Below are 27,357 nucleotides of genomic sequence, written 5' to 3'. Positions count from 1 at the left end.
TTTTATAAGTATTTTCGAAGTAAAAATTAAATTTAAAAGGATCCTAAGCTACAATTTTAAAATAAAGCAAACTTCTTTCTTTGAAGCTAAGAGTTAAAATTCTAAGCGTTTAAACTGGAACTTTCAGTCCTGAAGCTTTACGAACCAGTGACATCGCATAACATCCGCTGTATTCCCCAAGAGGGCTCGTGCACAACCGATTGGAGATATTCACGAAGGTTGCTTCTGCTTGCGTGATGTCTTCAACTCATTTCTTTTGTGTAACATCTTGTAAGTTTAAAGCTATATTGAATTTGTAATTGGTTTCTTATTCTGAATTTTTCTGAGGGAAGAAATATTTAGAGTCATCGTTGTCTTTTCATTTGACCAAGCTTAACATTTTACAACATTAATAACAACTCTATTAATACATTTATACGAGAACTTGTTTCTACTTCTCACATTTTGACTAGTGTAATATTTTTCATTATTATTTTGTGTCTTGTACACATACGTACATACAGATTTATTCGAAAGTAAGTTTCCTTTCCTTTATAAGCTTATTATTTTTGCTTATGGAAATTTATTTGTACAAAAAACTGCTTTTTTTTTCTTTTGCTCCATTGAGAGATATTTGCTTCAATTTCTGTTATCTATCTTTGAAACTGCCAAGGTCACAGAAGTCAAGAGAATCGTCTAAGGGAAAAGCAAAATTGCATAAGATGTAATGTAATAACATTTTTTAGTTTAATACTTTAGTCTTCACAATCTTACATTTCAATAAATATTTTTTTTTGTTTGTTTTTGTTTATATGGTTATAAAATAAACTAAATAATAGACTCTAAGATTTATAACGTATATTTTTGTTCTCTTAAGGTAGTTATTTTATAATTAGCTTTAATTTCTTGGAAAATCACGACATTGTAATCTTAACTTAAAATTTTTATAATTTTGCATTTCTATTCGCTGATGTTGTAAAATTTATTTATTTACACGAACACGAATTTGGTTGGTTTATGACACATTTTGAAGGATGAATGAAACTCCACATGTTGTTCTTGGTTACCTGTATAAAGCGCTTGCAGTAACTGAATCATGTATGGTTTGAAAAACAAACGTTTCTCAAAACACCGCAGGCAGATGCTGCAGGAACATTAAGTTTCCTACCGGCACGGCAAGTGGATTTCTGTCGATTATTGGTGAAATTCTGTAGAATGCATTCCACATATCGATCTGGCATGTGGATTCTGTACAGGTGATTTCCATTTACACAGACAACTCATGTCTTTTAATTGTTTATACCATCGCCTCATGTTCTGAGCGGCAGGTTGTTGAACACCTGGGTATCGTTCGACGAAAATCTCTCTAGTTCGGACTCACTCCTCGCCAAACTAGAACATAAAACTATTTCTTTTGCACAGTCACCGTATAGAAAAACAATGAAGTGGCGGTTGAAGGAAAAGATCTTGTCACCAACTGCATGGAAAATCCCGAGTGCAAGTGCATGAAACTGAAACTCGAGATATCTGCTTTTCTGCCTATACAGTATTCTATCAAAACGGAATAAAAGCTGAATAGTTATGATTATTGTAATTCGGGTAACTCATTTTGAAACACCATGTGTAATAGTTAACCATTATAAAGCAAATCCATGTCATGTTAGCTTGAATTCAGTTTTCACAGTGATGAGAGATATGACTTTAAAATTTTACATTAAAATCAACTAATTTAATAATATTTATTTTCCTTAGTATTTTTTTCGACGGGTAATGAAAGTTTAACCTGATTGTCTGTTGTTATGCTGTTTGATTTGGGCAGGAGCTGTATAAAATAATATTTTTAGTTTCTTATGGCTCTAAACAATTACAATAATTGGAACTGTTGCAATTTTGAAAAATCATTTAGCTGCCGTTTATATGTATAATGACAACGAGACTGATAACACCAAGTAATATAATTGAATGATGCGTATATTATTTCTTCCTTAAAAGTCATTTTATTCTGTAACATTGTCCCCCCTTGCCATCTTTTCCTCTCTGTGTCTGTCTGTATTTACAGGTAGACCTTGTTTAGTAATTCCATATTCTAATAAACTCAAAAACTTTGAAACAAAATTTTGGGCTCAAGGATTTAATGGCATTATTATTTATTTATTACGAATACCTCCTTTTGGCACTACACGAAAGGAGGACGGATGCTCCGTGAAGGACGTTTTAAGTAAAACTGGGACTCGAACCTCTAATCGAACTACCCGTGTTCGGTGGCTTTTATGCTCGGCCGCTGGTGGGCCTTTTAATGGCATTGCTATAAGAACTTGTAAGTTTACACATAATTTAATTTTATGAAAAATTTCCAAATCATTAAATTTCAAACTCTTATTGCTATAGTAATTACGTTAGTAACATTAGTAACTTTGATCAAACAGCAAATCAAAATATTAATCTAGAAGGTGGATAAAAACGCATAAATACAATAAGAACATTGGTTATTTAACTTTCAAAATTAAAAATTGAAAAATTATTACACTTCTTCTTTTAGTGCTATTGCAAATATACCCCTTCTTTATGGTGTTTTTAGTAGAGTGTCTGATAACGTTATTAATCTAGCAATGTAATAAATCTAATAATATGAAGCATAACATTGCCATAAAAATTAACACGTTGGTTAATAAATTAAATCACAATATACCCACGGAATTCATTAGTAAATAACTGGCAAAATTTAACTTTATTTTCATCTAAACCCCTTCCGTTTACGAGAATATTAGCCATAACCTTTATAAGAGGAACATTTTGGATGGGTATTTGAAGCAAAAGCTTAGTATAAATATGTTTTCTTTTTCCTTCAAAATTTTCAGTTCCTTAGCCCATCCATGAACCCTAATTTATTTTATTTCTGAAAATTTTATGATATAACATCAAGAAAAGAAATGCCTACAACTCAACTTTTATGCTCCATATAAAACGTGTCGAGTTAAAATTAATGATGCAAAGTTATTTCTTTCCTTTTTCAGTTTTTTTACTTTTATACGAGAACATTACAAGCCTTTATTTCGATTACCTACTGAAATTTTATAGGCACTAATATTTTGCTGCATCACAAATCTTTTACGCAATTTTACTCCAGTTCGATATGTGTATTTTGTTTCCTTACTGCAAAGTTTGGTTCTTGAATCATTGCCAATTCTGGATGTAAAGAACCTCAATGGGTGTATAATTGCAATAATCAGTGCAAATAAATATTTGCCTAATTTTTTTTACTTACATTTTCTTAAAATTATTTTAATCATTCTACTTAATATGTTAGTCACTGAACGTCCTAATCGTACAAAAGTAGTAGCAATCGAATTTGGTATAATAATCCATTTTTATCTTTTTAGCATTTTTACCTTTTTTAAACAATTCTAGCTATCAGTTTTTTATATCATCCTCGTAATCAGACTCATTGAAGTGACTACCTGTCCTTGAATTATTTTTATTGATAATATCCCTTCTTTGACTCTTATGGAGACATTCCTTTGTTAACTGAATGTTTCTCTACGGAAATCGAGGAAATACCACGTTTCTTCCTCTGTCGTATTTTGATTCCTATTACTGCAGGTAGCAAAGATACAGACGATTTTTAAATAATTTCCTTTTATAAGTATTTTCGAAGTAAAAATTAAATTTAAAAGGATCCTAAGCTACAATTTTAAAATAAAGCAAACTTCTTTCTTTGAAGCTAAGAGTTAAAATTCTAAGCGTTTAAACTGGAACTTTCAGTCCTGAAGCTTTACGAACCAGTGACATCGCATAACATCCGCTGTATTCCCCAAGAGGGCTCGTGCACAACCGATTGGAGATTGCTTCTGCTTGCGTGATGTCTTCAACTCATTTCTTTTGTGTAACATCTTGTAAGTTTAAAGCTATATTGAATTTGTAATTGGTTTCTTATTCTGAATTTTTCTGAGGGAAGAAATATTTAGAGTCATCGTTGTCTTTTCATTTGACCAAGCTTAACATTTTACAACATTAATAACAACTCTATTAATACATTTATACGAGAACTTGTTTCTACTTCTCACATTTTGACTAGTGTAATATTTTTCATTATTATTTTGTGTCTTGTACACATACGTACATACAGATTTATTCGAAAGTAAGTTTCCTTTCCTTTATAAGCTTATTATTTTTGCTTATGGAAATTTATTTGTACAAAAAACTGCTTTTTTTTTCTTTTGCTCCATTGAGAGATATTTGCTTCAATTTCTGTTATCTATCTTTGAAACTGCCAAGGTCACAGAAGTCAAGAGAATCGTCTAAGGGAAAAGCAAAATTGCATAAGATGTAATGTAATAACATTTTTTAGTTTAATACTTTAGTCTTCACAATCTTACATTTCAATAAATAGTTTTTTTTGTTTGTTTTTGTTTATATGGTTATAAAATAAACTAAATAATAGACTCTAAGATTTATAACGTATATTTTTGTTCTCTTAAGGTAGTTATTTTATAATTAGCTTTAATTTCTTGGAAAATCACGACATTGTAATCTTAACTTAAAATTTTTATAATTTTGCATTTCTATTCGCTGATGTTGTAAAATTTATTTATTTACACGAACACGAATTTGGTTGGTTTATGACACATTTTGAAGGATGAATGAAACTCCACATGTTGTTCTTGGTTACCTGTATAAAGCGCTTGCAGTAACTGAATCATGTATGGTTTGAAAAACAAACGTTTCTCAAAACACCGCAGGCAGATGCTGCAGGAACATTAAGTTTCCTACCGGTACGGCAAGTGGATTTCTGTCGATTATTGGTGAAATTCTGTAGAATGCATTCCACATATCGATCTGGCATGTGGATTCTGTCCAGGTGATTTCCATTTACACAGACAACTCATGTCTTTTAATTGTTTATACCATCGCCTCATGTTCTGAGCGGCAGGTTGTTGAACACCTGGGTATCGTTCGACGAAAATCTCTCTAGTTCGGACTCACTCCTCGCCAAACTAGAACATAAAACTATTTCTTTTGCACAGTCACCGTATAGAAAAACAATGAAGTGGCGGTTGAAGGAAAAGATCTTGTCACCAACTGCATGGAAAATCCCGAGTGCAAGTGCATGAAACTGAAACTCGAGATATCTGCTTTTCTGCCTATACAGTATTCTATCAAAACGGAATAAAAGCTGAATAGTTATGATTATTGTAATTCGGGTAACTCATTTTGAAACACCATGTGTAATAGTTAACCATTATAAAGCAAATCCATGTCATGTTAGCTTGAATTCAGTTTTCACAGTGATGAGAGATATGACTTTAAAATTTTACATTAAAATCAACTAATTTAATAATATTTATTTTCCTTAGTATTTTTTTCGACGGGTAATGAAAGTTTAACCTGATTGTCTGTTGTTATGCTGTTTGATTTGGGCAGGAGCTGTATAAAATAATATTTTTAGTTTCTTATGGCTCTAAACAATTACAATAATTGGAACTGTTGCAATTTTGAAAAATCATTTAGCTGCCGTTTATATGTATAATGACAACGAGACTGATAACACCAAGTAATATAATTGAATGATGCGTATATTATTTCTTCCTTAAAAGTCATTTTATTCTGTAACATTGTCCCCCCTTGCCATCTTTTCCTCTCTGTGTCTGTCTGTATTTACAGGTAGACCTTGTTTAGTAATTCCATATTCTAATAAACTCAAAAACTTTGAAACAAAATTTTGGGCTCAAGGATTTAATGGCATTATTATTTATTTATTACGAATACCTCCTTTTGGCACTACACGAAAGGAGGACGGATGCTCCGTGAAGGACGTTTTAAGTAAAACTGGGACTCGAACCTCTAATCGAACTACCCGTGTTCGGTGGCTTTTATGCTCGGCCGCTGGTGGGCCTTTTAATGGCATTGCTATAAGAACTTGTAAGTTTACACATAATTTAATTTTATGAAAAATTTCCAAATCATTAAATTTCAAACTCTTATTGCTATAGTAATTACGTTAGTAACATTAGTAACTTTGATCAAACAGCAAATCAAAATATTAATCTAGAAGGTGGATAAAAACGCATAAATACAATAAGAACATTGGTTATTTAACTTTCAAAATTAAAAATTGAAAAATTATTACACTTCTTCTTTTAGTGCTATTGCAAATATACCCCTTCTTTATGGTGTTTTTAGTAGAGTGTCTGATAACGTTATTAATCTAGCAATGTAATAAATCTAATAATATGAAGCATAACATTGCCATAAAAATTAACACGTTGGTTAATAAATTAAATCACAATATACCCACGGAATTCATTAGTAAATAACTGGCAAAATTTAACTTTATTTTCATCTAAACCCCTTCCGTTTACGAGAATATTAGCCATAACCTTTATAAGAGGAACATTTTGGATGGGTATTTGAAGCAAAAGCTTAGTATAAATATGTTTTCTTTTTCCTTCAAAACTTTCAGTTCCTTAGCCCATCCATGAACCCTAATTTATTTTATTTCTGAAAATTTTATGATATAACATCAAGAAAAGAAATGCCTACAACTCAACTTTTATGCTCCATATAAAACGTGTCGAGTTAAAATTAATGATGCAAAGTTATTTCTTTCCTTTTTCAGTTTTTTTACTTTTATACGAGAACATTACAAGCCTTTATTTCGATTACCTACTGAAATTTTATAGGCACTAATATTTTGCTGCATCACAAATCTTTTACGCAATTTTACTCCAGTTCGATATGTGTATTTTGTTTCCTTACTGCAAAGTTTGGTTCTTGAATCATTGCCAATTCTGGATGTAAAGAACCTCAATGGGTGTATAATTGCAATAATCAGTGCAAATAAATATTTGCCTAATTTTTTTTACTTACATTTTCTTAAAATTATTTTAATCATTCTACTTAATATGTTAGTCACTGAACGTCCTAATCGTACAAAAGTAGTAGCAATCGAATTTGGTATAATAATCCATTTTTATCTTTTTAGCATTTTTACCTTTTTTAAACAATTCTAGCTATCAGTTTTTTATATCATCCTCGTAATCAGACTCATTGAAGTGACTACCTGTCCTTGAATTATTTTTATTGATAATATCCCTTCTTTGACTCTTATGGAGACATTCCTTTGTTAACTGAATGTTTCTCTACGGAAATCGAGGAAATACCACGTTTCTTCCTCTGTCGTATTTTGATTCCTATTACTGCAGGTAGCAAAGATACAGACGATTTTTAAATAATTTCCTTTTATAAGTATTTTCGAAGTAAAAATTAAATTTAAAAGGATCCTAAGCTACAATTTTAAAATAAAGCAAACTTCTTTCTTTGAAGCTAAGAGTTAAAATTCTAAGCGTTTAAACTGGAACTTTCAGTCCTGAAGCTTTACGAACCAGTGACATCGCATAACATCCGCTGTATTCCCCAAGAGGGCTCGTGCACAACCGATTGGAGATATTCACGAAGGTTGCTTCTGCTTGCGTGATGTCTTCAACTCATTTCTTTTGTGTAACATCTTGTAAGTTTAAAGCTATATTGAATTTGTAATTGGTTTCTTATTCTGAATTTTTCTGAGGGAAGAAATATTTAGAGTCATCGTTGTCTTTTCATTTGACCAAGCTTAACATTTTACAACATTAATAACAACTCTATTAATACATTTATACGAGAACTTGTTTCTACTTCTTACATTTTGACTAGTGTAATATTTTTCATTATTATTTTGTGTCTTGTACACATATGTACATACAGATTTATTCGAAAGTAAGTTTCCTTTCCTTTATAAGCTTATTATTTTTGCTTATGGAAATTTATTTGTACAAAAAACTGCTTTTTTTTTTCTTTTGCTCCATTGAGAGATATTTGCTTCAATTTCTGTTATCTATCTTTGAAACTGCCAAGGTCACAGAAGTCAAGAGAATCGTCTAAGGGAAAAGCAAAATTGCATAAGATGTAATGTAATAACATTTTTTAGTTTAATACTTTAGTCTTCACAATCTTACATTTCAATAAATAGTTTTTTTTGTTTGTTTTTGTTTATATGGTTATAAAATAAACTAAATAATAGACTCTAAGATTTATAACGTATATTTTTGTTCTCTTAAGGTAGTTATTTTATAATTAGCTTTAATTTCTTGGAAAATCACGACATTGTAATCTTAACTTAAAATTTTTATAATTTTGCATTTCTATTCGCTGATGTTGTAAAATTTATTTATTTACACGAACACGAATTTGGTTGGTTTATGACACATTTTGAAGGATGAATGAAACTCCACATGTTGTTCTTGGTTACCTGTATAAAGCGCTTGCAGTAACTGAATCATGTATGGTTTGAAAAACAAACGTTTCTCAAAACACCGCAGGCAGATGCTGCAGGAACATTAAGTTTCCTACCGGCACGGCAAGTGGATTTCTGTCGATTATTGGTGAAATTCTGTAGAATGCATTCCACATATCGATCTGGCATGTGGATTCTGTCCAGGTGATTTCCATTTACACAGACAACTCATGTCTTTTAATTGTTTATACCATCGCCTCATGTTCTGAGCGGCAGGTTGTTGAACACCTGGGTATCGTTCGACGAAAATCTCTCTAGTTCGGACTCACTCCTCGCCAAACTAGAACATAAAACTATTTCTTTTGCACAGTCACCGTATAGAAAAACAATGAAGTGGCGGTTGAAGGAAAAGATCTTGTCACCAACTGCATGGAAAATCCCGAGTGCAAGTGCATGAAACTGAAACTCGAGATATCTGCTTTTCTGCCTATACAGTATTCTATCAAAACGGAATAAAAGCTGAATAGTTATGATTATTGTAATTCGGGTAACTCATTTTGAAACACCATGTGTAATAGTTAACCATTATAAAGCAAATCCATGTCATGTTAGCTTGAATTCAGTTTTCACAGTGATGAGAGATATGACTTTAAAATTTTACATTAAAATCAACTAATTTAATAATATTTATTTTCCTTAGTATTTTTTTCGACGGGTAATGAAAGTTTAACCTGATTGTCTGTTGTTATGCTGTTTGATTTGGGCAGGAGCTGTATAAAATAATATTTTTAGTTTCTTATGGCTCTAAACAATTACAATAATTGGAACTGTTGCAATTTTGAAAAATCATTTAGCTGCCGTTTATATGTATAATGACAACGAGACTGATAACACCAAGTAATATAATTGAATGATGCGTATATTATTTCTTCCTTAAAAGTCATTTTATTCTGTAACATTGTCCCCCCTTGCCATCTTTTCCTCTCTGTGTCTGTCTGTATTTACAGGTAGACCTTGTTTAGTAATTCCATATTCTAATAAACTCAAAAACTTTGAAACAAAATTTTGGGCTCAAGGATTTAATGGCATTATTATTTATTTATTACGAATACCTCCTTTTGGCACTACACGAAAGGAGGACGGATGCTCCGTGAAGGACGTTTTAAGTAAAACTGGGACTCGAACCTCTAATCGAACTACCCGTGTTCGGTGGCTTTTATGCTCGGCCGCTGGTGGGCCTTTTAATGGCATTGCTATAAGAACTTGTAAGTTTACACATAATTTAATTTTATGAAAAATTTCCAAATCATTAAATTTCAAACTCTTATTGCTATAGTAATTACGTTAGTAACATTAGTAACTTTGATCAAACAGCAAATCAAAATATTAATCTAGAAGGTGGATAAAAACGCATAAATACAATAAGAACATTGGTTATTTAACTTTCAAAATTAAAAATTGAAAAATTATTACACTTCTTCTTTTAGTGCTATTGCAAATATACCCCTTCTTTATGGTGTTTTTAGTAGAGTGTCTGATAACGTTATTAATCTAGCAATGTAATAAATCTAATAATATGAAGCATAACATTGCCATAAAATTTAACACGTTGGTTAATAAATTAAATCACAATATACCCACGGAATTCATTAGTAAATAACTGGCAAAATTTAACTTTATTTTCATCTAAACCCCTTCCGTTTACGAGAATATTAGACATAACCTTTATAAGAGGAACATTTTGGATGGGTATTTGAAGCAAAAGCTTAGTATAAATATGTTTTCTTTTTCCTTCAAAACTTTCAGTTCCTTAGCTCATCCATGAACCCTAATTTATTTTATTTCTGAAAATTTTATGATATAACATCAAGAAAAGAAATGCCTACAACTCAACTTTTATGCTCCATATAAAACGTGTCGAGTTAAAATTAATGATGCAAAGTTATTTCTTTCCTTTTTCAGTTTTTTTACTTTTATACGAGAACATTACAAGCCTTTATTTCGATTACCTACTGAAATTTTATAGGCACTAATATTTTGCTGCATCACAAATCTTTTACGCAATTTTACTCCAGTTCGATATGTGTATTTTGTTTCCTTACTGCAAAGTTTGGTTCTTGAATCATTGCCAATTCTGGATGTAAAGAACCTCAATGGGTGTATAATTGCAATAATCAGTGCAAATAAATATTTGCCTATTTTTTTTTACTTACATTTTCTTAAAATTATTTTAATCATTCTACTTAATATGTTAGTCACTGAACGTCCTAATCGTACAAAAGTAGTAGCAATCGAATTTGGTATAATAATCCATTTTTATCTTTTTAGCATTTTTACCTTTTTTAAACAATTCTAGCTATCAGTTTTTTATATCATCCTCGTAATCAGACTCATTGAAGTGACTACCTGTCCTTGAATTATTTTTATTGATAATATCCCTTCTTTGACTCTTATGGAGACATTCCTTTGTTAACTGAATGTTTCTCTACGGAAATCGAGGAAATACCACGTTTCTTCCTCTGTCGTATTTTGATTCCTATTACTGCAGGTAGCAAAGATACAGACGATTTTTAAATAATTTCCTTTTATAAGTATTTTCGAAGTAAAAATTAAATTTAAAAGGATCCTAAGCTACAATTTTAAAATAAAGCAAACTTCTTTCTTTGAAGCTAAGAGTTAAAATTCTAAGCGTTTAAACTGGAACTTTCAGTCCTGAAGCTTTACGAACCAGTGACATCGCATAACATCCGCTGTATTCCCCAAGAGGGCTCGTGCACAACCGATTGGAGATATTCACGAAGGTTGCTTCTGCTTGCGTGATGTCTTCAACTCATTTCTTTTGTGTAACATCTTGTAAGTTTAAAGCTATATTGAATTTGTAATTGGTTTCTTATTCTGAATTTTTCTGAGGGAAGAAATATTTAGAGTCATCGTTGTCTTTTCATTTGACCAAGCTTAACATTTTACAACATTAATAACAACTCTATTAATACATTTATACGAGAACTTGTTTCTACTTCTCACATTTTGACTAGTGTAATATTTTTCATTATTATTTTGTGTCTTGTACACATACGTACATACAGATTTATTCGAAAGTAAGTTTCCTTTCCTTTATAAGCTTATTATTTTTGCTTATGGAAATTTATTTGTACAAAAAACTGCTTTTTTTTTCTTTTGCTCCATTGAGAGATATTTGCTTCAATTTCTGTTATCTATCTTTGAAACTGCCAAGGTCACAGAAGTCAAGAGAATCGTCTAAGGGAAAAGCAAAATTGCATAAGATGTAATGTAATAACATTTTTTAGTTTAATACTTTAGTCTTCACAATCTTACATTTCAATAAATAGTTTTTTTTGTTTGTTTTTGTTTATATGGTTATAAAATAAACTAAATAATAGACTCTAAGATTTATAACGTATATTTTTGTTCTCTTAAGGTAGTTATTTTATAATTAGCTTTAATTTCTTGGAAAATCACGACATTGTAATCTTAACTTAAAATTTTTATAATTTTGCATTTCTATTCGCTGATGTTGTAAAATTTATTTATTTACACGAACACGAATTTGGTTGGTTTATGACACATTTTGAAGGATGAATGAAACTCCACATGTTGTTCTTGGTTACCTGTATAAAGCGCTTGCAGTAACTGAATCATGTATGGTTTGAAAAACAAACGTTTCTCAAAACACCGCAGGCAGATGCTGCAGGAACATTAAGTTTCCTACCGGCACGGCAAGTGGATTTCTGTCGATTATTGGTGAAATTCTGTAGAATGCATTCCACATATCGATCTGGCATGTGGATTCTGTCCAGGTGATTTCCATTTACACAGACAACTCATGTCTTTTAATTGTTTATACCATCGCCTCATGTTCTGAGCGGCAGGTTGTTGAACACCTGGGTATCGTTCGACGAAAATCTCTCTAGTTCGGACTCACTCCTCGCCAAACTAGAACATAAAACTATTTCTTTTGCACAGTCACCGTATAGAAAAACAATGAAGTGGCGGTTGAAGGAAAAGATCTTGTCACCAACTGCATGGAAAATCCCGAGTGCAAGTGCATGAAACTGAAACTCGAGATATCTGCTTTTCTGCCTATACAGTATTCTATCAAAACGGAATAAAAGCTGAATAGTTATGATTATTGTAATTCGGGTAACTCATTTTGAAACACCATGTGTAATAGTTAACCATTATAAAGCAAATCCATGTCATGTTAGCTTGAATTCAGTTTTCACAGTGATGAGAGATATGACTTTAAAATTTTACATTAAAATCAACTAATTTAATAATATTTATTTTCCTTAGTATTTTTTTCGACGGGTAATGAAAGTTTAACCTGATTGTCTGTTGTTATGCTGTTTGATTTGGGCAGGAGCTGTATAAAATAATATTTTTAGTTTCTTATGGCTCTAAACAATTACAATAATTGGAACTGTTGCAATTTTGAAAAATCATTTAGCTGCCGTTTATATGTATAATGACAACGAGACTGATAACACCAAGTAATATAATTGAATGATGCGTATATTATTTCTTCCTTAAAAGTCATTTTATTCTGTAACATTGTCCCCCCTTGCCATCTTTTCCTCTCTGTGTCTGTCTGTATTTACAGGTAGACCTTGTTTAGTAATTCCATATTCTAATAAACTCAAAAACTTTGAAACAAAATTTTGGGCTCAAGGATTTAATGGCATTATTATTTATTTATTACGAATACCTCCTTTTGGCACTACACGAAAGGAGGACGGATGCTCCGTGAAGGACGTTTTAAGTAAAACTGGGACTCGAACCTCTAATCGAACTACCCGTGTTCGGTGGCTTTTATGCTCGGCCGCTGGTGGGCCTTTTAATGGCATTGCTATAAGAACTTGTAAGTTTACACATAATTTAATTTTATGAAAAATTTCCAAATCATTAAATTTCAAACTCTTATTGCTATAGTAATTACGTTAGTAACATTAGTAACTTTGATCAAACAGCAAATCAAAATATTAATCTAGAAGGTGGATAAAAACGCATAAATACAATAAGAACATTGGTTATTTAACTTTCAAAATTAAAAATTGAAAAATTATTACACTTCTTCTTTTAGTGCTATTGCAAATATACCCCTTCTTTATGGTGTTTTTAGTAGAGTGTCTGATAACGTTATTAATCTAGCAATGTAATAAATCTAATAATATGAAGCATAACATTGCCATAAAAATTAACACGTTGGTTAATAAATTAAATCACAATATACCCACGGAATTCATTAGTAAATAACTGGCAAAATTTAACTTTATTTTCATCTAAACCCCTTCCGTTTACGAGAATATTAGCCATAACCTTTATAAGAGGAACATTTTGGATGGGTATTTGAAGCAAAAGCTTAGTATAAATATGTTTTCTTTTTCCTTCAAAACTTTCAGTTCCTTAGCCCATCCATGAACCCTAATTTATTTTATTTCTGAAAATTTTATGATATAACATCAAGAAAAGAAATGCCTACAACTCAACTTTTATGCTCCATATAAAACGTGTCGAGTTAAAATTAATGATGCAAAGTTATTTCTTTCCTTTTTCAGTTTTTTTACTTTTATACGAGAACATTACAAGCCTTTATTTCGATTACCTACTGAAATTTTATAGGCACTAATATTTTGCTGCATCACAAATCTTTTACGCAATTTTACTCCAGTTCGATATGTGTATTTTGTTTCCTTACTGCAAAGTTTGGTTCTTGAATCATTGCCAATTCTGGATGTAAAGAACCTCAATGGGTGTATAATTGCAATAATCAGTGCAAATAAATATTTGCCTAATTTTTTTTACTTACATTTTCTTAAAATTATTTTAATCATTCTACTTAATATGTTAGTCACTGAACGTCCTAATCGTACAAAAGTAGTAGCAATCGAATTTGGTATAATAATCCATTTTTATCTTTTTAGCATTTTTACCTTTTTTAAACAATTCTAGCTATCAGTTTTTTATATCATCCTCGTAATCAGACTCATTGAAGTGACTACCTGTCCTTGAATTATTTTTATTGATAATATCCCTTCTTTGACTCTTATGGAGACATTCCTTTGTTAACTGAATGTTTCTCTACGGAAATCGAGGAAATACCACGTTTCTTCCTCTGTCGTATTTTGATTCCTATTACTGCAGGTAGCAAAGATACAGACGATTTTTAAATAATTTCCTTTTATAAGTATTTTCGAAGTAAAAATTAAATTTAAAAGGATCCTAAGCTACAATTTTAAAATAAAGCAAACTTCTTTCTTTGAAGCTAAGAGTTAAAATTCTAAGCGTTTAAACTGGAACTTTCAGTCCTGAAGCTTTACGAACCAGTGACATCGCATAACATCCGCTGTATTCCCCAAGAGGGCTCGTGCACAACCGATTGGAGATATTCACGAAGGTTGCTTCTGCTTGCGTGATGTCTTCAACTCATTTCTTTTGTGTAACATCTTGTAAGTTTAAAGCTATATTGAATTTGTAATTGGTTTCTTATTCTGAATTTTTCTGAGGGAAGAAATATTTAGAGTCATCGTTGTCTTTTCATTTGACCAAGCTTAACATTTTACAACATTAATAACAACTCTATTAATACATTTATACGAGAACTTGTTTCTACTTCTCACATTTTGACTAGTGTAATATTTTTCATTATTATTTTGTGTCTTGTACACATACGTACATACAGATTTATTCGATTTATTTTATTTGTTAGATTTATTTTATTTGTTATTTTATAAAGTAAGTTTCCTTTCCTTTATAAGCTTATTATTTTTGCTTATGGAAATTTATTTGTACAAAAAACTGCTTTTTTTTTCTTTTGCTCCATTGAGAGATATTTGCTTCAATTTCTGTTATCTATCTTTGAAACTGCCAAGGTCACAGAAGTCAAGAGAATCGTCTAAGGGAAAAGCAAAATTGCATAAGATGTAATGTAATAACATTTTTTAGTTTAATACTTTAGTCTTCACAATCTTACATTTCAATAAATAGTTTTTTTTGTTTGTTTTTGTTTATATGGTTATAAAATAAACTAAATAATAGACTCTAAGATTTATAACGTATATTTTTGTTCTCTTAAGGTAGTTATTTTATAATTAGCTTTAATTTCTTGGAAAATCACGACATTGTAATCTTAACTTAAAATTTTTATAATTTTGCATTTCTATTCGCTGATGTTGTAAAATTTATTTATTTACACGAACACGAATTTGGTTGGTTTATGACACATTTTGAAGGATGAATGAAACTCCACATGTTGTTCTTGGTTACCTGTATAAAGCGCTTGCAGTAACTGAATCATGTATGGTTTGAAAAACAAACGTTTCTCAAAACACCGCAGGCAGATGCTGCAGGAACATTAAGTTTCCTACCGGCACGGCAAGTGGATTTCTGTCGATTATTGGTGAAATTCTGTAGAATGCATTCCACATATCGATCTGGCATGTGGATTCTGTCCAGGTGATTTCCATTTACACAGACAACTCATGTCTTTTAATTGTTTATACCATCGCCTCATGTTCTGAGCGGCAGGTTGTTGAACACCTGGGTATCGTTCGACGAAAATCTCTCTAGTTCGGACTCACTCCTCGCCAAACTAGAACATAAAACTATTTCTTTTGCACAGTCACCGTATAGAAAAACAATGAAGTGGCGGTTGAAGGAAAAGATCTTGTCACCAACTGCATGGAAAATCCCGAGTGCAAGTGCATGAAACTGAAACTCGAGATATCTGCTTTTCTGCCTATACAGTATTCTATCAAAACGGAATAAAAGCTGAATAGTTATGATTATTGTAATTCGGGTAACTCATTTTGAAACACCATGTGTAATAGTTAACCATTATAAAGCAAATCCATGTCATGTTAGCTTGAATTCAGTTTTCACAGTGATGAGAGATATGACTTTAAAATTTTACATTAAAATCAACTAATTTAATAATATTTATTTTCCTTAGTATTTTTTTCGACGGGTAATGAAAGTTTAACCTGATTGTCTGTTGTTATGCTGTTTGATTTGGGCAGGAGCTGTATAAAATAATATTTTTAGTTTCTTATGGCTCTAAACAATTACAATAATTGGAACTGTTGCAATTTTGAAAAATCATTTAGCTGCCGTTTATATGTATAATGACAACGAGACTGATAACACCAAGTAATATAATTGAATGATGCGTATATTATTTCTTCCTTAAAAGTCATTTTATTCTGTAACATTGTCCCCCCTTGCCATCTTTTCCTCTCTGTGTCTGTCTGTATTTACAGGTAGACCTTGTTTAGTAATTCCATATTCTAATAAACTCAAAAACTTTGAAACAAAATTTTGGGCTCAAGGATTTAATGGCATTATTATTTATTTATTACGAATACCTCCTTTTGGCACTACACGAAAGGAGGACGGATGCTCCGTGAAGGACGTTTTAAGTAAAACTGGGACTCGAACCTCTAATCGAACTACCCGTGTTCGGTGGCTTTTATGCTCGGCCGCTGGTGGGCCTTTTAATGGCATTGCTATAAGAACTTGTAAGTTTACACATAATTTAATTTTATGAAAAATTTCCAAATCATTAAATTTCAAACTCTTATTGCTATAGTAATTACGTTAGTAACATTAGTAACTTTGATCAAACAGCAAATCAAAATATTAATCTAGAAGGTGGATAAAAACGCATAAATACAATAAGAACATTGGTTATTTAACTTTCAAAATTAAAAATTGAAAAATTATTACACTTCTTCTTTTAGTGCTATTGCAAATATACCCCTTCTTTATGGTGTTTTTAGTAGAGTGTCTGATAACGTTATTAATCTAGCAATGTAATAAATCTAATAATATGAAGCATAACATTGCCATAAAAATTAACACGTTGGTTAATAAATTAAATCACAATATACCCACGGAATTCATTAGTAAATAACTGGCAAAATTTAACTTTATTTTCATCTAAACCCCTTCCGTTTACGAGAATATTAGCCATAACCTTTATAAGAGGAACATTTTGGATGGGTATTTGAAGCAAAAGCTTAGTATAAATATGTTTTCTTTTTCCTTCAAAACTTTCAGTTCCTTAGCCCATCCATGAACCCTAATTTATTTTATTTCTGAAAATTTTATGATATAACATCAAGAAAAGAAATGCCTACAACTCAACTTTTATGCTCCATATAAAACGTGTCGAGTTAAAATTAATGATGCAAAGTTATTTCTTTCCTTTTTCAGTTTTTTTACTTTTATACGAGAACATTACAAGCCTTTATTTCGATTACCTACTGAAATTTTATAGGCACTAATATTTTGCTGCATCACAAATCTTTTACGCAATTTTACTCCAGTTCGATATGTGTATTTTGTTTCCTTACTGCAAAGTTTGGTTCTTGAATCATTGCCAATTCTGGATGTAAAGAACCTCAATGGGTGTATAATTGCAATAATCAGTGCAAATAAATATTTGCCTAATTTTTTTTACTTACATTTTCTTAAAATTATTTTAATCATTCTACTTAATATGTTAGTCACTGAACGTCCTAATCGTACAAAAGTAGTAGCAATCGAATTTGGTATAATAATCCATTTTTATCTTTTTAGCATTTTTACCTTTTTTAAACAATTCTAGCTATCAGTTTTTTATATCATCCTCGTAATCAGACTCATTGAAGTGACTACCTGTCCTTGAATTATTTTTATTGATAATATCCCTTCTTTGACTCTTATGGAGACATTCCTTTGTTAACTGAATGTTTCTCTACGGAAATCGAGGAAATACCACGTTTCTTCCTCTGTCGTATTTTGATTCCTATTACTGCAGGTAGCAAAGATACAGACGATTTTTAAATAATTTCCTTTTATAAGTATTTTCGAAGTAAAAATTAAATTTAAAAGGATCCTAAGCTACAATTTTAAAATAAAGCAAACTTCTTTCTTTGAAGCTAAGAGTTAAAATTCTAAGCGTTTAAACTGGAACTTTCAGTCCTGAAGCTTTACGAACCAGTGACATCGCATAACATCCGCTGTATTCCCCAAGAGGGCTCGTGCACAACCGATTGGAGATATTCACGAAGGTTGCTTCTGCTTGCGTGATGTCTTCAACTCATTTCTTTTGTGTAACATCTTGTAAGTTTAAAGCTATATTGAATTTGTAATTGGTTTCTTATTCTGAATTTTTCTGAGGGAAGAAATATTTAGAGTCATCGTTGTCTTTTCATTTGACCAAGCTTAACATTTTACAACATTAATAACAACTCTATTAATACATTTATACGAGAACTTGTTTCTACTTCTCACATTTTGAATAGTGTAATATTTTTCATTATTATTTTGTGTCTTGTACACATACGTACATACAGATTTATTCGAAAGTAAGTTTCCTTTCCTTTATAAGCTTATTATTTTTGCTTATGGAAATTTATTTGTACAAAAAACTGCTTTTTTTTCTTTTGCTCCATTGAGAGATATTTGCTTCAATTTCTGTTATCTATCTTTGAAACTGCCAAGGTCACAGAAGTCAAGAGAATCGTCTAAGGGAAAAGAAACAGTTTGTTTTAAATGTAACTTAGAATAACGAACATTTTTGTATTGACTTCGATTTGTAAAACGGGGTAGTGGATAAGAAGTTAATAAAAGGATACGCTCAGGATATGAAACTCTTATATATTAAGTGTAAGATAAAAAAAAGAAACTCCATTACTAACTTTAATTTGGCTGCGTATTCTTCCTGGATCTAAACTGCGTTACTTGAAAGCTAATCCACGTTATGTGATCTTGCATTTTTAAAGGTAGCGTTAAAAGTAAAGCAGTGGCAACAATCTAGCTACAGGGAGAAGCAGAGAGCAAATGCAAAATCTTTAGTGTTGGTTGAGCTTTATCCCTATGGGGGAGGGGCTTGATTCTGAAACCACACAGGTTATTGAGGTTTATTATAAGCAATTGCTATTTTAGGATGGAAAGGGAAAATAAACAAATTAAAATAGGAGAGTTTGGGATTATAGCAAACTAAAGTTAATATTTAATTTATTTATTCTTTTTTCTTACATTTATATTTTTAATGTTATTATGAGCCTTTGTACAATAAGTAACAGAATCTATTTAAAATTAAATTATCTAAAATTCCCCTCCTTTGGGCAGCCCTTTGCGGAAGAGACATACGATACTGTTTTCTTTGAAAGGGTGAGGGATGTTCGTTTTTTAACCAATCAGCTATCAACATCCAATGATCATTCCTGCAACTATGTGAAGAACTTGTTTGCTGTTTACCTGGTAAACCTTAGATGTGAGATTGAGTGTTATTAATCATGTAATAACGCAAAGAAATGTTCACTTCGAACATTTGTGTTTACGATTGCAACTTCAGGAGCCAATATTATCCACTCCAAGATTTGGTAAAAAAATCTCACCGCGAAAGTACAATTTTTGGTCCGATACATATGTATTTTATAATAATTTCCAAGAAGATTATCTATCTACATAATTTACGTTTTTTTAAGCTAATTAAAATTTTAGTTTGAAAGCATGTTATTGAAATTAATTTCTTTTAAAGAAAAGCAAAAATATTAACGTAGAACATAAGTATGAGGTTTTCATTCATCAGAATTATTTTGCAACATCAAACAGGCACAGTTGTTTCATTAATTAATGACCATCGCGTGAATTTATCTAAGCATAATACGACTGAGAATTCAGTCAATTTATTAAGGATGAAATTTCTGATGAATTTAGAATGTGCTTGCACATGAATATTAATGCTTCCCTATTATTTTCCTCGTGATAAAAGGAAGAATAAATACAGAGAACTGCTTTCCCCAGAGAAATTCGTGGAAGATGAAAAGATCGTGTAACCCATCTAAACGCGGATAAAGTTAAAATAAAGCACGTAAGCAAAGAAATGTTTCTATTCCTTCCATTTTATTTCTATTAGTAGTATAATCACTAATTTTTTACGGTGTTAAGTATACATATGAAATTTAATTTTTATTAATTTGTAGGTGGAAATCCAGCATATATGAAATTAAAATAATTATTTTAGTCCTCCCAGTCGGTGTAGTGGTCAGGGAAGCTGACTGCAATGCCGAAGGCCCTGGGTTCGAATCCCGGAGAAGGCATGGTTGTAACTGTCCGTCCCTTCAAAGGAACGGCGACGGTGGCCCACCTATTAGGTTCCATAATAAAGAGACCACCACATTCGGCCTTGTATAGATTAATGGACTGGGTTACATTTGTAATTGTTCACAATCTGCCATTGGGAAAAAATAATATTTTTTAAAGGTATTAAATCTATTAGCTTAAATTATCAAAAAAAAAATAATCGAAACCTATTAGCTTAAAATTTAGAATGAAAGATTGAATAATCCTTTAACTAAATAGGTTTGTCAAATGGCAATAAATGAAACTAAAGCTCTAAGGAAATGTTAATATTTTAATTTGTAGCTAATATTCCATATTAAAACAGTGTAAAGAATACACTTAGCTGTGTTTCTATTCATAATTTAATAGCAACTAAATCAGATAGGAAATACAAACTGGCTCGTTAACGTCTAAATAGATTTATATCTAATTAAAATGGGGTTAAAATTTCAATTCAACGAAAATAAATTCTACGTTTGAAAAAGAAAATAAATAAATCTTCGGTAGCTAATATGTAATCAATTAACCAAGTGTTTCATTCTTCAAAATTTATACACAAAGTTTCTTCAATGAAAGCTGTTCATAAAATTTACTAACCATGGTTATTGAAATTAATTCAAATCTAATTCTTCCCAGTGCTTTAAAAATTTTAACATTTTCAGCTTTTTTCTCAAATTACATTTTTGCTGTTTCAGACTGTTGGCACTACGCTCCTATTTTCTTTTCTGCAACCATCAGTTTCATTACAAATATAAATTAAATAATAATTAATAGTAAAAATGCATTTTGTCACCTTTTTATTTTTCATCTCATAGCAACATTTTATAAGCATTCTTATGGAATGCAGTGTTGTTTGTATACATATAATTTAAAGCAGAAGAATGATCATGAAATGCAAGTTTACTTAATTATGGTAAGGCACACTACGGTTATCTGGCTGAGGGGAGGGATGACTTCGGGGAGGACTTTCTAAGGGAAACTGGCTCGTATGCACTTTACACATGGGGAAAACCACGAAAACGCCCATGTAGCCAGCCCGTTCACGGTATTCGAACCTCGGACCGAATTACCAGTGTTCAGCGACTTTACCGCTCAGCCGCTGGTGGACTACGAAATGCAAGTAAATAAATTAAAGATGCATGAAGTTTGCTCACACTTAAACGATTATACGATTATATATATATATCACTTATACGAATTTTTATCATTTTATAGCATACTCTTTACACGACTCACCCGTGGTGGAACAGTAAAAGCCACTGAACGCTGGTAGCTTGGTCTGTGGTTTGAGTCCCAGCGAACGGGCTGGCTGCATGAGCGTTTCCGTGATTTTACTCATGTGTGACGTGGATACGAGCCAGTTTTCCCTAAAATATTCTCCACGAGACACACTCCCTTTCCACATAGTACAAAATAGGAGAGTTCGTAATAAATAAAATAACTTTGCATGCGCCTCTTAGTCTGTTATTTATCGATCAAAAAATTTCTCAGTTTCTGATAAAGTAATTTTAAACCTGACTTCTTTCAGCTAACATATAAATCAATTTCCGAGACAATGTTATATTTTCTAAACCGTCTTTCAAGTTTTCCCAAAAAATAGTTCATGAAATTAAAATCTCGTAATTGCAACAGTACAAGTAGTAGTTGGGAGTTCTGAACGAGGAGTATTTTTTTTTTTTTTCATTTATCGAACTGCATACACTTGATCATTATCCATTAGGAAACGAAATCGCTTTATAGTCTTTTACAAGACTTACTCTAACTTTCTTTAGTATATCTAAATATGCTATATACAAATCACTATAAAATTGAATAATGCTACAGTGTATAATGAAATGCTCTTAAGTATTTAAACTCATATTATATATATTTTTTTTATTTATGTAATTATAAAACCTTACATCAATATGTAGAGACATTAGGTATTTTTTTGAAAGCAGGAGAGATGAAAAATGAGCAATGCATTCGCCGTGTCTCGAAACACGAACCCCTCGAATACGCGTCCAGCGTGCTGCCCGCTACACCACGAAGGCATGCTAAGAAGGCGGGATAAATATCTTATATGCTCCCCCCTTTTAAAGGGCGACTGAGGTTTAGGGGACCCAATTGCCAAATCTTGGTGGAAGAGAATCCTCATCCATAACATGTTTTAGTTCGATCGCCACTGTAGAGACATTAGGTATTTATCTGGAAGCACGGACGAACCACGGACCTCTCTAATAAGCGTTGAGCGTGCTGACCACTACACCACGAAGGCATGCTAAGAAGGCAGGAGAAATACGTTATAAATAACAAAGTAGAAGATGTTAATTTGGTGTTCATTTTAATACCAGAAACTTTTCATGACGCCAAATGTCAGTATTATTGTACGTATATAATAATAAAATGCAGTTAATTAGTACTTTTCTTTGCAATCCTCTCCTCCTAAATTATTCTACTACCCTTGCGTAGCGAAAACTTCGCATTTAATTGAATTCAACTGCAGCAGAGTATATAAAAGAAAAACGCGGCTAGGACTGCGTACATGCTCCGGTTATTTTATTTTTACCGCATTCCGAAGAAGTATGTTTTCAAAATTAAATTAATTTTGAACTCTTCAGACATATTTTTATTTACGTACTTGTTTATGCAAAAAAAAAGGAATTTTAAATATGTTAAAATTTCTGAGCAAATTCACCGCAAGGATTATAACAAAGGAAATTCAGATGTAACATTTAAGTTTGGCGACACAAGTGCTAAATTAATGCGCCGTGAATTTCGATTCAAATTAATTAAATTTTCAAAAGTTAGGTCTTGAAAACCTTAGATTTCCCTCCCCACCAGAAGACGTTAAGCTTTTTTAACTGAAAATAAAACGTTAGTTGTAGGCTAGCAAAGCGAGATCTCGACTATAGAATGAAACACCATGGAGAAGAAAAGGAAATAACATAAAAAATAAATCAATACCAGTAAATATTTGCATGGCAAATAACATTTACGACATCATAATGCTGACTAGTCGGCTCTTTTTTACAATCCATTGCGATTTTTATGCCAAACGACAAGTTTCTTTCATAAAAGTAAATGGCTTAGCGAGAATTTAAAGGGCAAAACGTGCTACACTTAGGAGAACAGAAAAGACTGGGCCAAGGACAAATACTGCTTTATCTGGATGTATTTAATTATGCTTTTTAAAGTTGAAATTTTAACAAAATTTCTGAAGTATTTCCTGAGCAGTGCAGCATACAGACTTCAGTCAGCAAAATTTTTTACAGCCATTATAAAATTTAATTTCAAGAAGTATACCAGATTGAAAGAATGTGACAAAATTCTATAATAACTTCTCTGAAGCACTAAGGTCCATTTTTTAAATTTATATTTTAATTCCTTCTATCTACATCTTTCTTTTAAATCTGAGACGTTATTTTTGATTAAATTCCTACTATTAGCTCACGCTCTCTATATGTCTTGTTCAAATTTTCAATCGTTAATAAAATGCTCATTTTTCATCCACTCAAGTTCAAATACATTTTTTAAACTTGTAGTGGGTGACACTTGATGTTAATACAGTTTTTTCACATATTAAAGATAATTAGCATTTAAAATTTCACATATTAAGACACAAATAATGACAGTTTATTAGGACGTTCACGTGCTGAAAAAAGTAATTTTATAACAATTTATATATTATAGTACATGAGTATGGTAAATGGGATTGTAATATTTAACAAAAATAAGTGGCAACATTAAGACAGATTTCTAAACATTTTTAAAGTGCATGGAATTGAAGAATTGTAGTTTTTTAGAGTTTGATGAAGCGTCTGCAATGTCCTACTATGTAGCAAATATTCTCATAAGTAGGAATTGAATTTAAAAAAAATTATATTGTTTTTTAGCTCAAAGGGCATTACTCTAGAAGGGCTATTAAATTCGTTTTGGCATTTTGCGTCGAATCACTGTAAACGGCGTATCATTTTTTAAATTATTGCCACCAAATGTTAGAGCCTTCCATTATATTTCAAGAAATTAAATAATGAATAATCTGCATAAATGTATGCATGGTTCTCGCATTGTGATAAAACAACGGTACCTAGAGCCGTCAAAATTTGAAAAACGTAGTCCTCCACCCGAATAAGTGCATCTGGAATTTCTGATTTGAAATTTGTTTTATTATCTGTTTTATATTTTGTAAAACTTTAAACAATTTTTGATTAATGAACCTCAACAATTTCAAAGCGAGTAATAACAACAAAAACGAAAAGAAAAACGTTTTTATCTCCAGCGCTCCTGACTGTGTATCGGAAATTCTAATGATATAGCCTTTTAAAATTATTTTGGGATATTGCTGTTGATTTAATTTTATATGGTTTAAGTGCGAAGAATATCATATTTAATAAATAAATGTAATACACAAAACGTTAAAAAAACGCACATTTGGGCGTAATATAAAATATGAAAATTAAGTTTTTTGTTTCTTTTTTTAGACGAAGGCGCGTTAGCCCAGAAGGTCTATTAGTCTCGAAACGCATTTTGCGTTCCTTCATTATAAATGTCCTTTTCACTTTTCAAATTCTTGCTCCAAAATATTATCTTCCCGTATTTTATTTAAAAAATATAAATAATGATGAATCTGCAATGCTTCTCGTGTTGTGAGAAAACAGCGGAACATAGAGCCATCAATTTTTGAATAACGTAGTCCTCTACCCGAATATGGGAACCTGGAAGCCTGACACTTAGGAATTCGTTTTATTGCGTAAATTTTTCACAAATTATTGATTAACAAATTAAAAGATTTCAAATCGAGCAACTGCAACACTGCACAGAAGAAAACATTTTTTAACTCCAGCGTGAGGGACTGTCTATAGGAAATTCTAAATATATTTTCTTTTTAAATATTCTGTGATTTTTCTGTTGAATCGAATTTTATGTGACGCAAATGTCAAGGTGATATTTAATGAATAAAGTAAACACGCAAACGATAATAATAAAGAGACAAAAGTTTTGTGAAGGCATCTTAGTAATAGTGATATGATGAATTGAAGAAAGACTGAAAAAAGAACAGAAAATGTATGGCAACATTTAATACTGCATCGGAAATTATAAACATATACAATGCTGTTTTCAAAAGTTTTGTAATTTTGTTGATGAATTATACATGGCGTAAGTGCGAAGAAAATTGTGCTTAATCATAAAGCTTAAATGGCAAAAAATGGATTAGTACGAGTGAGTAGCCTATGGGTTAGTACCAGTAACAGCAGACTAGTAGACTGAGATCTCAGCGAGAACGTAAAATCCTTATCAAACTCTTTGGACGACTGTTACAATCTGAAATCTTGCAGATTTTTAAATTTTAAATACACAGCATAATGTTAATATAATACAGTATATTTTCACTGGAAAACTACGCATGTGAACCTCAGTTCCATTTATCAGAATACTGAACGACACAAAAGGTGATAAAGGCAAGTGAATTATTTTTCTAAATCAGAGATGATCAGCAATGACCCGCGTGTCCATACGCCCCTTCAAGTTTTTTTTTTTTTTTTTTTTTTCGGAATGCCAGGGACGAATTTGTAAAATTTATTACTATTACCATTATTATTACTAATACTGCTGGTACCTACTGGAAATTCATGAATAATGTGTATTTCGTGTTCTGATTACTAACAACATAGTGCACATTTTAAAAGTGCGGGAGACGAAAAGAGAGAGGAAAGAAATAAGTGTTAACTTTTGGAAATTAGTGCTAAAATTTTCAAAGTTGAAAAATTTTACTGGAAAAATTACAGATATATGTATACAAGCACATGCATGTTTAAATGCATTTTTCACTTGTCGGAGGCCATAGTGAAAAATTTAACACTATATTTCAAACTTTTTCAAAAAGCATCAATACTAAAAATAGCCTTAGGCTATATTGTCCGATCACATTTCGACACGAACACCCATAAAATTAATTTATCTTGTATATTAATGCTAAAACTTTAAAGAATAAAAACTATAGAATGGAATTTTCAATTTCATATCAGCGTAACAGTTTATTTGCTCTAGATGTTAATAATCAAATCAAGTTTCAAAATAAATTGGCAAACCTAACTTGAAATAAATGTAGCTTTTGTCTTGAAATAACACATATTTGCTACCCAAAACTTAATTCTAAATCATATCTTAACACTTTATGCTGCGTATTGTGGAATAAATAAAATTTTTATTCTGACACTTATGCGTTCAGAAGTTATTCGCTTTTCTCTTACATCATACGAATGAAATGACACTTAAATATACAGATAGTGACAGTAAGTATTATGCTGTCATAAGTTGGGAACTTTTTGTATTCTTCTCTGCAGTGAGCTATTGTTGTAACGAATGTTGATTTATATAATTAATAGGCCTCAAGAAATGGCTGCAGAAAAGGGAAATAAAATGGCACATCCAAAGAAAACTCTTTATTCTCACATTTTGTTAGACTAATTTAGAAGATATTTCAACACACTTTTTTACCGTATTACTAAACCTATATGCACGCAAACTCAAAATCTTTGCAAAAGGAAAAAATAAAGCTAAATATGTCCCAGGGATGACAATTTTCAAAATAACTGCATAAAGTTCCATGATTCTGTGTGTGCAGTAGCAGGAAAGAGGAAAAAGAAGTTTCTGCATTTAAAATCGTTTGGAAAACGTAATGTCTCATAAAATATTCTTTCACTATTAAACTCTTTCTTTGTTTTTTTATTATTGCTAAAAATAAAAGAAATGTCATATATTCAGAGATAATTATTTCCAACGGTAACACGAACTTATTAAACTACATTCAGTAGAAATGTCTATTAATGCAAAAGCTATTTTACACGACCTGGCGGCAGTTGATTTTTCTTCGCATAATGAACAAAAGAGAAGTCGAAGTTTACCATATGAAACATATTTAAAAAGCTGCGTGTCACACTGCATACAGAAGTCTACAAGTGCAAATAAGCGAAAGGTTTCCTACCTTTATAGTAATG

General features: G+C 31.3%; 1 protein-coding gene and 1 long non-coding RNA gene across 3 annotated transcripts in view; one reads left to right on the top strand and one right to left on the bottom strand.

Annotated features, from left to right (window-relative positions):
* LOC118181837 (cell adhesion molecule Dscam1-like) overlaps positions 1-27,357 on the top strand; it is a 1,450,682-nt gene that overhangs the window by 1,164,555 nt on the left and 258,770 nt on the right. The gene's annotated exons all lie outside the window — the stretch shown is intronic.
* LOC146997162 (uncharacterized) overlaps positions 16,513-27,357 on the bottom strand; it is a 101,383-nt gene continuing 90,538 nt past the window's right edge. The window contains exon 4 of one of the 2 annotated variants that reach the window (XR_015041166.1): positions 16,513-18,774. This is a non-coding gene — a long non-coding RNA (uncharacterized LOC146997162). The remainder of the gene's footprint in view (positions 18,775-27,357) is intronic. The other variant, XR_015041167.1, reaches the window with a different exon arrangement.

The sequence above is a fragment of the Stegodyphus dumicola genome, chromosome 5, assembly GCF_044657685.1.
Source record: "Stegodyphus dumicola isolate Sdum_Otavi_A_Nest chromosome 5, ASM4465768v1".
In the NCBI taxonomy this organism is placed as follows: Eukaryota; Metazoa; Arthropoda; class Arachnida; order Araneae; family Eresidae; genus Stegodyphus; species Stegodyphus dumicola.
This window is presented reverse-complemented; position numbering and strand designations above follow the sequence as displayed.